This window comes from Apteryx mantelli, chromosome 6 (genome assembly GCF_036417845.1).
Source record: "Apteryx mantelli isolate bAptMan1 chromosome 6, bAptMan1.hap1, whole genome shotgun sequence".
Lineage (NCBI taxonomy): Eukaryota > Metazoa > Chordata > Aves > Apterygiformes > Apterygidae > Apteryx > Apteryx mantelli.
This window is the reverse complement of record NC_089983.1, coordinates 18,187,986-18,198,771: the sequence shown is the minus strand read 5'-3', so window position 1 is coordinate 18,198,771 and position 10,786 is coordinate 18,187,986.

Below are 10,786 nucleotides of genomic sequence, written 5' to 3'. Positions count from 1 at the left end.
AAGCACACATCAAATGCAGCTGATGCGGAGAGTGAGTGCATCCCGTGGCATACTGGACCCATGGATAGCATTCATGTAACATTTACCACTGCCTTTCCTCCCTGCAAAGCTCCTGATACCTGCTTGCAGGAAGCTGTGAGAGTTGCAGTCCATGGTGAACCAAGCTGGAACTTCTAAAATAGACTATTTGCTGTGTAATCACTTAAAACGGCCAATGCTTAGCAGGAAAAGCAATATGCTTTAAATCTCGTATTTATTAGAGATTTTTACACTGGATAATCTCATTATTGTTATTTTTATTAAGGAACAGCCCAAAGATTTCAATCACTGTCTGCTCCATTGTGCTAAATGCTGTGCAAGAGATCCCTGAGAAAAGAGACAACTGAATTCTGTTAACTTCGAAATCCCAGGTCTGGTTCCCTATTTGTGTCAAAGGCTCGCAATGTGAATTAGTTTGTTCATAGCTGGACTAGACCATTGTAAAAGGAGTTCATGACCTGACAGCAGAGACAGCTGGAAGAAGATGGAAATCTCTTTGGTGAAATGGGAAGGAGGTCTGGATCTATCACGTCGGGAAGTCCAGAAAGGATATGTGGCCGATCAGCGAACCCCTATGTCGGAAGGTGGCTCTGAGAAGATGGGCAAGGGCTACATGCTCATGAACCTCAGGGACAAATGCATGGAGTGACTGACCACCGCTGTTTCAAAGGAAGCTGAACTTACCCCAACGCAAAGGGAACTGGAGGATAGCCTTTATTCTAGATAAATGGCTGCATCAGCTGAGTGAATCAACCAGCTGTGCAACTCTTTGACCCTGAGTTAAGCAAAACAATGCAAACACACGTCGTCCTGAGTTAGCCAGACAAGCATGGGGGGAGTATACACGACTCAGGCCAACACAGAGTATAAAACCGAACAATGAACAGAAAGAATGGGCTTGAGCTGGTTTTGACCCACATATTCCTTCCTGGCGACTGGGGACGCCGGGCGTTGTGACAGTGACCGTATTATAGAGACTGGTAATGAAATTCACGTTTGCATTGTGATTCAACCATATATTTCAATTGCTACTTGTACTTGTAATTTGTACTTGTACTGTGATTTAAGTGCATTGCTGTATCACTCAGCTAAATCAATTTACCATGTATTAATTTTACATTATACGTTAAACCCTCCACATGTGGAATATCTAAAAGAACCTGGTCAGAGTATATTGGACAGAAAGGTGATTTTACCATAAAAGCATAGTTATATGAAAGCGGAATAAACCATTCAGTGTTAGTGTCCTTATCCTACTTTTAGAGCTTGTGGTAGTATTCAATGTCAGACATTAGCTCCTCTACTACACAGTAGAAACCAGTCGTGTTAAATGTTGTGTAAAACTAAAGCTTTTACCATTTTTTCTGTAGTGCTGTCAATTCTCAGTTAAACCTGCTTCTCCAAGATTCTTCTTTAATAAAACAAGCCATCCTGGGATGCAAACAGTGGTGTCTCCTCAGTTTGATTCTTTCTATCCTGCTGATTTCAACAGCGATATGCATGTCACTCCAACACTGAAGCATTACACTTGGCAATGAAGTTAAGAAAGATTAAAAGGAATCTTCCTGATCTCCAATTATATACATTTAAATATACACTTGACACAGTGCATTAACAGACAAAAACCTGGAACTGTCAACAGCTGAAAAACCCGATCATCATAAAAAAGTATTTCCAGTTTCTTTTATTCATGTTCTGTGGACATGGTCAGACTTCAATGAGTAAATATGAAATGATGCTGGATTTTATCTTTTTTCTCAGATTCTTTTCTCAGATATGGCTTCTTTTATATTCAAGTTTGCACAATGAATAGCAATTTTTCCTCATTACTGTCTCAGTTGCTGTGGCCCATATTATTCTTTAACTTTAAAATTATGTTACCTTTCTTTCAATGCCATTCCTAGCCGTGGAGACAGAACATGTCAAACTGATTTATGCTTGGACACTTACCCCAAGAGTGAGTTATTTTCCCAAGCATGTATGCCACTACAACATGTAATCTCTTAAAATGTAGAAAAGAAAAGGAAAGGAAATTGTTTGAACTTTTTCTAGGGTTTAAGTAACAGAAGCTCCATATCTACATGCACATCCTAAATACCTGATCCTTCATTGATTTCCTTGCAGATAAGAGGGTACTGAAGAAATGCAAAAGCCAATTATTTTTTGAGCCTACGCTGATCACATCTCAGTAAATTTCATCAGTTATTCAAACTAATAATTCATTCAAACTATGCTACATGGAGACAAACATTACTCAAATTGCAGCAGTAATTCTGTACAAAAATGGGTTTACTCACTGCACCTAATTGACAGGAGATACATGCAGAGGAATTATTGATCAGAAATCAAAACAACAATCTTAGGAGGAAAGAATTAGGTAAAACAGTAGAGAGAACAAGTTCTCTGAAAATGGAAATTAGGACTGGAGGTAGGGAAAGAAAGAGACCTTAGCCTGAAAATGCATCTCTCTTCATATCTGTGGGGGGTGCTAGAGTTCCAGCCAAGGAAGGAGTGTTCTGGTCATTACAGAACGGAGAGGATAGACATGCCTCTGCTTTCACTGCTCCCAGCAAGAAGGGATGGTCGGTCCCAGCAAGGTATCTGACCCTGTTCTCACTACCTTCCATGCAATAAAATAGCACTTTATTCACACAGATCTGCCCTCTTGCCTTTGCAAGTCTTCAGATTTCACCAGTGGCTATCCAGAAAATGATAGAAAACTCAGTTGCCACACGATATTCAGTGTTTATTTGACTAGCATTGTCAAGCTCATAGGTTTAAACCTGGGAGGAAGCTCAGTACAAATGGCCACCCTAGGAAAAGTGATGTCTTTGGGTACGTCATATCAGCTTCATTACTAACCTGGCATTTTGTTTTGTTGCAAACTGTCATTTATTCACGACTCTTCCAAGAATTCCTATTAGAAAGGATTCTGAAGGGATGGTCAGTAGGCAAGAGACTCAGGAAAGGTGACGGTGGCTGCACAGATCTGACAGGGCAAACAGAGTCCGCACCTAATATGCAGGTAAGGAACAGAGGTACTTCTATTTAAAGAATCAATTATGGTGGCCTTTTTTGGTGCCTTCAAAGTTAATTAGCTTGTACTGCAGGTGGCAGGAGACAACTCTGGGCAAAGTCTGAAAACGGCAGGTGTGCAGTTTTCAGAAGGAGCCACATCCTTGATATTGAATTATCCTAAAATTGTTCAAACTGTGAGAAGGCCTAGGAGGAATTAAGAGAAAGCTCAGGTAGTTATCAGTACTGTCTAAGTCTTCTTTCTCATCATGCAGAATCAGAAGGTAGGTGCATGGCAACTGTCTGACCAAGTATTACTTTGCTCCAATAGCAAAAAGGTACCAACTTCATTAGACCTGAATCAAGCAAATCTTGACTTCCCACAGGGTCAAGGAGAGAAGTAAGAATTAGAAGTAGCAAGAAATAGAATTTATCATCTGTCTCTGTTCATCTTATCATGATGGTCCTGGGGAAGTATATGAATGCTAGAAAACTACTGTTGTGGTTACAGGATATACTGGCTCATGTCTGGATCTGTTTTTGACAAACATTTAAACTGCTATGTAACAATTTCAGTAGATGGATAAAAGCACAGTTTTAGTTCTGAGGCTATTATTGTAGAAGATCAGCTTATGATCTTCCATACTTACTAATGGGAAGTATGCAATGACTGGATGAACTTGATGAGCAAAACAAACCAGAGAGTATACTTGTATAAATGTGAGAATTATGACTCTAAGGGACACAGAAGGATCAACAGGCACTGATCAAAACCAGTACTACTTTGATTTGAAATGCTGATGAATGTGATTGAAGGGAGCTCTTGAGCCATCTTTAAAGGATGGGACTGAGAGGAATGTGAAGTACAAGGCAGCACCTTTCCCCATGGAAGGGTGTTACTATGTTTTTCCAGTGCAGTATGCCAGAGCCTTTCAGGAATGATGAAGTGGGTGTGCCCAATATGGAATGATAGCATTAATTAAGGAACCATAAGAATAAATTGGGAAAAAATTATGCAAGAAATTGGTGGGGGGTTGTGGTCCTGTAAGCAAGCCAGCTGTTTCTGTACTGTGTCTAACATGGATAAAAAACAGTAAATAAGAAATCAATGGAACATAAGATTTTAGTTGATAGACCTCATCCTTATGAAGAGGATGAGAGTTCTTCTAGACTAATGTTTCTTTGCTACCTTCTACCCTTACAGAGGTACCTTCTACCTTCTACCCTTGCAGAGAGAAGGTCTAGAGAGGAGCTAAGTTCTTGGATAAATTCATGGAATTATGGAATTATGAATTATGATACCATTATTCTGAATTTATAAAACTGCTACTTACAAGTTAAAATACATTCTACTGTCTCTTACATTATCTTTGTGTCTTGAAGAAATATGAGTGGATATACAACAGATAGGTGGTAATGTATATGTGATTTTCAATGAACATGAATGTGTTGAGTTTGGTGCTCTCTATACTTACATCCTTAGTAGGTGCATGTTCTCATGCTAAATCGTGTTCCCCGTTATGTGTGATGGCAACCATGCAATGACACACCTTTTCCATACCCATCTGTTTCCTATCTACTAATCCATTTTCTCTGGGGTTCCCAGAATACCAAAGCTCAAATATCATTAAAATGCATTCTTTATGCCCTTCAGCTGGTAGTGACACTATTATTATTTATATTAAAGCACACGGAGCAGATGGAGTAAATAGAGTGGATACAGGTTCTGACCTGCTATTTTCTCGTATTGTAATTCACATTCATTGCCTCACTCCAGCCAATAAAACTACAATGCACTTCACCACTGAATTTCTGCCATATTTTAGTCATCTCCCTTTTTTCCTCAATAAAGGATCTTCTAAATAAAAGGATCTCCTTTAAATTTGATTTAAGTTTTTTGATTCTCATCTTACTCTGAGCACAAATAAAGTAACATCTGAAGTAAACACTGATTTTATTAAGCCCAGTAAACACTTCATGAAAATCTTTTCTTTTGTACTATACTCTCTCAACTTGTGTATAAAAAGATGGCATCTGTAGACAATTTTGTATTGTGACTACAGACAGACTAGTTCATGACTGATATTCCTACTTATTACAGATATACTGGATGACTATTACCTTTCCTTTCACTCTGTTATTAGTGATCTTATTAGGAATGCAAATTAATGTCCACTATGTAAAATGGAAAACACAAAAATCAATGCATGTCCTGTTCTGTATGGTTTAGATTCAGATTTTTTCAAAGTGTCACAGGTTCAAACCAAACCTTGAATATTAAATTAACTTTAGATGCTGGGTTTACTTATAATTTATGGCTCTCCTGTAGACTTTTTATATTAATTTTTAATGTATCATTTAAAAATACAGACCAGAAAAAAGTAGATTTGTAAAACAGACTCATAAACACTATTTAATAATACAAATGAAACTATACAAAAGTAAAATCAAAGTAAATGGGGGTGTTAGGTTGGAAAAAAAGATTCCGATGCTATTTTTTAAACACAGGATACTCATTCATTATTTCAGCCCAAAAAAATGACACTGAGCCCACATCCAAAATTCTAAATCTATTTGTCTTCTACATTTATACATCAGGATCAAAGTCACTATTCTGTCCAGTGGTATGCTTTCAGGCACTAAATAACTATGCTTTTATTTCTCATATATGGTCTCTGAGATCTTTGCAGCTGTGATTCAATACATGTGCTTTTCCTTTTCTCTGATATATTTTTGATAACTAGAAGTCACCTGGGTTTAGAAACCCTTTTTAAATGATCCATACTCAAAGGTGTAGTGATGATGAAATTTAATATTTCAGGTCTTCAACTGAACTAATGGTCAAGTTAAAGAGTTTACTCCTCTAGAGGGCCAGCATATTGTTTTAGTCTTCAAAATGCAGCTGATCCCAAATCTTGTTTTATTGGTTCGATGTAATTTGACCAGGAATACACAGAAGAACCATTTAAAACAATAACTGATTTGAATTTTCTACCAAAGGAAATATTTTAATTTCAAGCAAGTTTTGCATTGCTGGATCATTTTTCCTTTTCACATCCTTTAATTCTTGGTCATGGCTGGGACTGGTGAAAGAAGTGTCAAAACAGTGCATATTTTTTTATGAGGTCCACTGAAAATAAAAAGAAGCCTGTAAACTTTTACATGATATTTAGACAAAGCATTCCAGGATCATACCTTTTTCTAGTACCAGAAAGATCTGCGTTTTGCCCAGGATAGACCTGAACCCCCATAAAATGGATCAAATAAGAACTATCTAATTAATTACTGTTGATCTTTTAAAAGTAATATTGAAGCAATCAGTTCTCTACCTTGTAAGATCTGTTTCTAAGAATAACTTCTGGATCGCAATAGAAACATGTACTTCATTTTCTTACCACCTTTAAGAGAACTATGCTTTGTATATTTTATCAGTTCTATATTATGCCCCATTTTTTCATTTCATGAAATAATGTCCTTGAATTTTTATACAATCACGAAAGTTTTGCTGAAAACTGACTGCTATACAAGTTGTATATTCATGTGTTTTACACTTAAATACCATTGAGAGCTCTTAAAGCTACAGAATGCCTAGCCCATGAGTAAACCATGCTGCCACATGAAAAAAGTTAGTGCAGAAGGATGAGCACCATGTGATAGATCCTTTTATCTCATTTCCCTACTGCTAATGTAGGTGGAGTGAAAAAGAAAAGAGACATGACCAACATACTACAGGAAGAAAAGGAAGAAATTACAAAGTCTCTGTGATTTACCCTGGCATACCGTGCAATCATTTATGAGAGAAAAATCACAGAGGATGTCCATGCCAGAGCTATGGAACATATCCTATGTACCCGATCTATGTGCTTTAGCCACAGGAGAGCTATCCAATAACATATAGAATATGGGGTTTTAACTATGGCTTTCTGAACATGAATATTCCGTTTTCCTTTGCACTTACGTTAATAAAATCATCAGTATTACCAAAGTAGCTAACTTGGTGGCAGATCTTGGTGGATATTTTATGAACATTTGAATAAAGGATCAATCACCAAATTCAGTAGCAAAGAAATTTCACAACCACTCTTACCGAATAGTTAAACAAAAGGAAACCTAATATTTAAACATAACAAGGACGAATGAGAGCAGTCTTAACATGAACATGGAAGCTGTTTTCTCACACTTGAGAACTGACAGCAGCAGTTCCTTTGGATTGTTTCTTAGAGATGACAACGGAATTGCATTTCCCTCCTTTTTTCATTCTCCCTTTCATATACCTTTTCTCATTTCCCTTCCGCTTAGTTTTCTGATAGTTGAATGCATATTGATACAATCACCACTTCACATATTAGTTTTCCAGTTATAGAAAAAATGTTGTACATCACTGTTTATTTTGCTTGCATAGTCTGTGTTTACTAGTCTTGTAGTCAACAGAAATGTATGAAGATAGAGGTCTTTTCTAATCCCACTGAGATTAGAGGAAATGCCACCAGGAGCCTGTATTTTCCACCTGTATTTAGGCACTGCCGGGACTCCCACTTTCAAAGGCGTTTCCTTAGCAAAGTTCCATTCCCTTTAGCAGAGTTGCTCCTAACTCCCAACTGCAAGAAGAAAACTAGGCCGCTTGTTTCAGTTCCTAAAAATTAGCATTCAGGTTATATATATAAACTGTTGAACGTAATGCAACACAACCCCTTTATTTCATGGACTATAAAGCACATGAAATACAGATATTCATGAGCTATGAAGCAAAGGCCCATAAAAATGCTGTGAAATGTGTAATTATCCAGTAGGGTGAGTCTTCAAACCATGCCTGGAACAAAGTAAACTGGGGTTTTTAGTTGAAAAACCAAAGTCTTCACAGATCACATTGATAGTACACAAGAAGGAAAAGATATATGAAATCCCAAATTAGCAGAACTGCCTGAAATTAATAATAGGCACACAAAATAATTACATGAAACTGATTTATGAGAAAAGCAGCTATCTTGAAGCTTTCCACTAGCCAAGTGCGACTGACTCCATAAACAGTGGATTTAATTAAGGAAAATTACCCCTACCAAACATCTGATAATGGATACTTGGCACTTCCAGCACTTTGTAATTTGCTCCCTAAAACTAACCAAGAATATTGCTTGGAGGACGAGACTGCACTATGCAATGCACTGTAAGATGATTTTCTTTCTTGTCAGAAAGAAGATTTATTATAATGGTATTTTCAAGGAGCAGAAGTTACTCACTAAACTTCTTTTTTTTCATAACACCAAGACATCTAGTTTTAGTATTTTTTGTTACTATTCAATTACAAATTGGACAAAACTAGTGATGTGCTATTTTAATGATTTCAGCCCCCTAACATAATTTCAGTTTCTCTTCTCCTCCACCCACTTACATGTTCTCCCTCTGTTCTGTCAACTGAATAGATCCCAAAGACATGATTTTCTGAAAATGTATCTTCTTTTATCTGTGCAGTATAGACCTGTCTGTCAGAATCTGTCTTCACACTATTACCTATTTCTAAATTTCTCTTAAAAATAAGGACTAGACAAACGTCCCTGATATTGCATTATTCTGTTAACATTTCCCTTTATATCTCACACCAAGGAAATCTCCTTTAACCAGCAGTAGAATATTAATGTTTTATAGAAATTTTACATGAAGTTTTCAAGCCTGCTTCATAGTTTCAGAGATGTTCCTGCTGGCTCATCTAATTAGAGACATACGAAGTACAATTGATAAAAGCTGTCTGACTGACAGAAGCCAAAAGACTTTTCAGCTTTTAACAAATATAGAGACTTCTGCGGTACTGGGTGCTCTGTTTTCTTTTATTGTAGTAATGAGTAACACTGAATACCTGTATTGAGCACAAGGCAGAGTTCTTTCTGACAGTATCACAGTCAGTGAAATGTCCTGTAGGCAATGCCAATTGGCTAGACTTGATAAACTTTACTCCCTCACTAATGACTTACTCACATGAGTAGTCCCACTGGAAAGTCTACGACAACTCAAAGCAATAGTCTAAAGAATGTACAGTCCAGTGTAAAATTCCTGTTTTTCTATGCACATATTTATTTAAGCAGTATAGGTGCCTTATAAATAAATACGGAACGCTACATCTGTCAAAGTCCTCGTATGGTTTGATCTCTATGGCATAAAATTCTCCATGCATAGAGATTAATTGTAATTAGATTGTTGTTCTCATAAATATTCCCAACTGTATATTGTACCAGAGAGTCTCGCAACTCCAGAAACGACATACTAACGTAATTCTTTAATAAGGCCAAGTGCTGGCCCCTAAACCTTACCTCCACATTTTTATCTTATTACCAGCAAGTACTGCCAGCTGTTAAAGAAATATGTTTTGGAGGGACAGAAGGGAGAGGGAGAGGGACTGATCTAAAACCCACTGAAACCAGAACACACAGATTTACAGTTCTAATTAATCTAAACCAGATAAAACATGAATTCAAAAGCATAGCTAATACTGTATATAACTTACACTATCCAATGCCTGACATTAAATTTAATTCAATAAGATAATTTAAACAGGAGCGTATTCTTGGTGTGGGAACGTACACACATGACCACATACATGCACAAAGACAGCTAATCTCAGTCTAAGTGCTCTCCCTTCAAAAGCAAGTGCATGCATCTCCTGGATTAAAGGCAATCACAGATGCAAAATAAGATAACCCAGCACATCATGTCACTCCGATTCCTGTCCAATGGAGCATAATCTGATTTGCAGTATTTTAAACTACATCCTGATTGGATTACTAATGAAGGCTGGCAATTCTGAGGAGTTTACCAATTGCTGACAGTTTCTGTGAAGCAGCTGGGCAACTACTTTTAAATTGAGAAAGACTGTAAAATATATTTACAGCTAAATGCCTTTCTACAAAGATGGGCCAGATGGTCCCATAGAAATTGGAAAATGAAGGAAGCATTAATGAATCATCCAAGAAACCAGAAATCTTTCAGTGGGTGGTTCAGTCCATTAAAAAGAAAAATCATCCCAAACCCAACACCACCCAACTCTTCATAAAGTGCTGTTTTGCTTACTGTAATTTAAATGCACTTATAGACATATTGTATTTCTAAATAATCACAGTGATGCATAATTTTATAATATATGAAGTTTGCTTTTGTCATGTTAATAGCATATTCCATTACCAGATGAGATTTAGAGATGATTTTTTTTTAAAGTACGCTACAAACAGTCTGAACCAGAAACTCTTTATACGCAGCATATTCATAGGAGTACTTAGTGACAGGGAGGTCTGACATGGAGCGAGACTCTGAACTAGAGAAGCATTTCTAGAGGGAGCGCTGGACTTGGGGGAAACTCTTTCAAACGACAGCTGATACCTCCTCGCTGCCTCCGAGGTGAGAGCACAAGACTAAAACTCACCCTGTTTTGAATGTGGGAGAGAGAAGTCTCTCACGATGATCTAGCCATGCCAACCCACTCATGGATAGTTGCTTTCTTAAAGGATCTGACTCGCCAGCATCATTTTCAGGAATTAATCTTTATAACAGTGAAGTTGTAACACTTCACTGTTTCACATCTGGTTGCTACTTGTTATTAAATTTTCTGTTCTTAAAAATTTTTCCAGCAATTTTTGTTTCTTTCTCTTGAGGGAGAAGCATACTTCTTAAGTCATACTGTGTTTGTTAAACTATCAATTAACTATCTTGGAAAAACAGTATAACTATCCTATCGAGTAAAAATCAT